We start from the raw sequence: 5089 nt of genomic DNA, 5'->3' as shown, positions 1-5089 counted from the left end.
CTCAGTTTCTAAAGCACTAAGCATGGTCATTAAACATCAACATGGTCACTTTCCTGTGTATATGTACAACGGTTGACTTGGTCAGAGTGTCCAAAAACCCATATGTAAGGACATCATATGACCATGAGAAAGAGGATTTAATGTTTGACAGTATAGTCAAGCTATTTACTCATGTTGGAAAACATGTTTTTGACATCTTGTTAAATAGCAAATACGTTTGAGCTGTGGCAAGCATAACAGATACTATTTTTCTTAATTGAGGAACTACGCGACAATGAATACCTAAACAATGTTTTTAATTTGTTGGCTTTTTTAAGATGCTGCTAATGCCCTTTGGCAATGACACCCTATATAAATATCATGAGATGCATTTTTCAATTAAGTTTCAACATGAAGTTCATACTCTTTGATTGACAACCACTCCAAAACCATTTTACTCTTTTGCAGTTCGCCCTTGGCGTTAGAAATTGATATGACGTTGTTATACTTAGGTTATGCTAAGCGACAAGGGCAAATTGGAGCTGTCTCGAACTTTCTATAATAGTTCCACTGCATTCATGCATCCTAAAAATAGCTGGTCTAGACATTCAAAGACAAACTTGTCTGATTCCACAAATAACATCACCTAAATATGAAACAATCACATTCATGGATACTATACATGGAATTTAAAGGGATAGTTCACCCTAAAATGAAAATTAAGTGATAAATTACTCACCCTGGTCTCATGCAACGTGTTCTGGGGGTACACAATATGATATTTAATGTATTATTTAACTGAAAACTTGACCTTCAGTGCACGGCTAGTGCACGTTTGTTTGACGCAGTTCACTCAAGATGAACAAAAACGCACCATGAAATACAACACCTAGAAATCCCCCCAAAAAGTATCCGTGTACTTTCTTCACTGAGTAATCTTGACCGGAACTACGTTTGTCTGATTTGTCTGATGACATTAGACAGATTTGAACAAAAAACCTTCTGGGCGAGAGGGAGTGAACTGCGGTGTTAACAGAGTTATCTGTGCACTAAGGACGACCAATGGTCAAGGTCAGGATTTTTGTTAAATAATACTTTAAATTTGACATCGTATACCCCCAGAAAACTTGGAATATCATGTGTTGCATGGGATCATTCTTTGATACTTTTGTATCTTTTTTAAAAAGCTTGATGCTGGTCGCTATTCACTACCATTACACTGTATGACAAGAAAAAAATCTCCTTTTGTGGTCCATAAAAGAAAGAAAGGCATATGGCATTAGAACAACATCAGGGTGAGTAAATTTTGACTTTTTTAATGAACTATCCCTTTAAGAATGTCATGTCCTTCAAAGGTATTCAGGGATCATTTGCTATAAATTATTGGACAGAAAAAGTATAAGATGATTAAGATGTAAGATGAGTAAGATGATTCATTTGTATCTATTATTTGTAAAGTATTCCATTCCATGCAGTTACAATGATTTTCTACGAATTAACAAAAGAACAAAAGAACTGAACAAAGGAATAAATTACTGCAAAAGCGTATAAATCTGAAAAACACTGAATGTTCATTCTTTGGTATCAGAGTACTTGTTAAGAAAATATTTCATTTAAATCCCACTCACTGTTTCAGGCATTTTAAAGAGCTAATTTGATAACAGTGTTCATGATTCTGAGCATAAGCTGTTTAGGTTTGTTATTGTGTAAATGTACAGCCTTGTTCTGTTCTGGTTTACCTTTCCTTTATCTGCTTTGAAGCCCCCCAAAAAGTTTAGTACATCTTTATCTCTTCTTGGAAGTAAAAAATATAAAGTAATCAGTTAACGTCATATAGGAATAATCCTGTGGGATTCTACCAGTGCAGTGCAGCTCTATTAATCAAACTGATTGCATATGATGCATCTCTGTTCTCTCTCATGTTTTAATGATACTGGGGATTTCTTGGGCCCTTGATTGATTGCATTCATTTTTATCTGATCAAATTGAAACTGATTTTGGTTGAAACAACTTGGGAATGTTTACTTTACAATCAAGCTGATGATGCCACGAAGAAAATACAGCTGTACAAGGACCATTGGGAGGGTTTCTGAAATTGCACTGTTCTGACACTGCCAGTGTTGAATCAACAAAAAGGCTAACTGAGTCTTCAGACACACGTTTGTTATATCATTATGAAACTGACAGATCTAACAAAGCACACTTTCATCATCAACAGGGGAATCTGTTTACGTTGTGGAACGCTCCGTGAATATGTTGAACTTTGGTGTCTCATTACTTTTTAAAGCCCTAGAGGCACAAATACAAATGTTTTTTTGATGTGAGACCTATTAGATATATTTAATAAACTACTATCTACAAAAGTAAAATTAACCTGGCATGAAAAGTAACTAGTTTTAAACACATTAAATGTACTCCATTAAAACTGGTAATTTGGGCCTATGTATCAAACAAATAAAATCATGCAATGCAATTTTGACAATCTACTGAACTCATATCCACTCATATCAACTGTAGTAAAACATATTGATAATAATTCCTTTTAATTACCAAAAACATATTATTTAGCTGAATCTCTGATTTTTCACAATTATATTACCACATTATTTTCCGTATTAGAGAGCAAAAATTAAACATTTCAAAAATGTGATGTGACGTTCAAGAATTGGCGTTTGGAAAGGCAAGTAAATACCAATATTTGTAAAAATTGAAAAAATGGGATTGTTGACTACATTTGTTAAACTCTTTCCAACCATTCAACCCAGTTACTCAAACTATTACATAAAAATGGCTGTATTCAATATTTTTCTTTAATTTATGGGACATAAGTTTATCGATATCTGCAGCCCAACATTTTGTTGTACAGACTTGCAACTCTTTTACCCATTCTGGCACCTTTTTAAATTTAGATGTTACTTTTCAAGCACTAATTAATAGAAGATGCCAAGTGATGACATCAATTATCAGATCACTGGGGAAAAAACACTTAAATCAGGTTGGATATTCTGCTGAGGGATTTTTTTAAGGCTTTCCTTTGTTTTTCCTCTGCATTGAGTGGGACTTGGACTTCTCTAATATGCACATTTTATCTTCCATGCATCATGCCCTGAGTCCAGAACACAATAATCAGCAACCAGTGCAGATCCAAACCAACAGTTCTGCCCATCGTAGACTCGCCCTAGAGCTGATCCCCAGAAAATCTCGCAAAATGCTTTCTGCTCTCTCAGCATGAGTTTTTTCTCTGGCTCCCTTTCCTCAGCATGGTGACACACTGAAGCCAGATCAGTGAACGCAACTCATCCTGTAACACACTTATCAGATCTCCCCACTCCATGCTATCATGCTGAGAGCTACAATGATACATCATTTGGGCCAGAAGCCCCTCTTAGCATCACGAGATGGTCATCTCAGCGAGAGGCTGTTTTTACCATCACCATAATCAGAGGTTCTCTATATACCTGCCCAAGGACAAACACACGACTGTTTAAACTCACTTTGTAAGATCTGGCTTAAGCAGCTGTGGAGGGTACAGCTGGGAGGGCCAATTTTCTGATCCCTTCACCTGTGGACAGAGTGCTGGCCTGTTCTGATTTGGCTGTTTTGGACTTGCTAGACAAGACTGGGTTTCAATTCACACACGACTCACTGTTAGAAAAGCAATCTCAACACTTTCGAGTCCTTGCATTGTTTTAGGGATTTTGTGGTATCACCATGAAATAGTTTTATTTGAAAACTGCCATTCATTGTGAGACTATGCAAAGGAGCTTTCGCTATCCGTCGGGCACATTTATCTACAGTTCATTTACTGTAAAACACACAGTCATATTCAGAGAGCTGTGAATTTCTCACCTCAGTACTCCATTATTGGATATGTCTTAAACAAGTATTGTTTTTTTTTTGTTTTTTTTTTAACTTGCTCAGGGGACGTTGTGTTTAGTATATTGTTTGTAAATCTCAAATCTCAAATGAGAATAAATATTAGTAGGCTATGATTAGACAATATAAAGAATGTAAAAATGCCCAATTTTGATTCTTTTATACATGTAAATTACATTTTACTTCACTTTCTGTCAATCAATTCTGGGAGATGTGATAGTGGTCCTTTTTTTCTTTTCTTTTTTGTCTATAAACTATAAGAAAGAAAAAAAAGATTGCTGAAAACTCAATCATAATTAAAAAGAAACTTCCCCAAATAAAACTCCTGAATGAGATTTCTATCTCAACTGTTTTCCTAATACAGAAATGAAGAACAAATGCTTATGCCTTTTCATTTTTCTCCTTAAAAAAAATAACAAAAAACAGTAATCTCACACAGCCTATCTCTTCTAGGGCCTCAAACTGTGTCAGATCTGCCAAGACAAGAGAGATTCCAGTATAATCCCAAATATTTCTCATCTATTCTTTGAAGGACAAACAATCTGAACTACTGTTTCAATTATTATTGTATACATTGCGATCAATAATTTTCAAATTTACCTGTATTTCTATTAAGACCTATTCATTCTATAAAAAACAAGTCTTTGGGTCTGTTTGGTTTAACCTCCCTCATGTCCATTGTTTACCCTCAAATTCATAGTGTTTTTTGCTTGATCAGTATTCATTAAAAAATTAACACTGCAAATGAGATATCGAAAACAGCGCAGATTGAAGTTTAATCCATTTCAATGCCAGTGGTTACGCTTTATGCACAGCTCCCAAAGCATAATTGTCTTGGAGCATCACTTCATCAGAGCAGCACAGAGCATGAATGGACAGAGGACATGCTGTGGATGAGTGTACAAGTATTCTGGGAAAATGTTTTGCTTGTATTTTTAGTTTTCTAGCTTGTTCTGAGAGATTGCAGTCCTTGACGTAGAAGATAGGTCTTGACGTCCACCCATCCCAATACGCAAGACAGTCTTCTGTGTCCTCTCTCTCTCTCTCTCTCTCTCTCTCTCTCTCTCTCTCTCTCTCTCTCTCTCTCTCTCTCTCTCTCTCTCTCTCTCTCTCTCTCTCTCTCTTTCTCTCTCACACACATACACACAATTGTAAAACAGGGGGTAAGGGGTTGGACCACAGGGAGGGGTGTGTCTCTATAAGACGACCGAGCAACAGCATCCTCTTAGGAAAC

This window comes from Siphateles boraxobius, unplaced genomic scaffold (genome assembly GCF_051911475.1).
Source record: "Siphateles boraxobius isolate OS27281-9 unplaced genomic scaffold, OSU_SipBor_1 22, whole genome shotgun sequence".
In the NCBI taxonomy this organism is placed as follows: Eukaryota; Metazoa; Chordata; class Actinopteri; order Cypriniformes; family Leuciscidae; genus Siphateles; species Siphateles boraxobius.
This window is presented reverse-complemented; position numbering follows the sequence as displayed.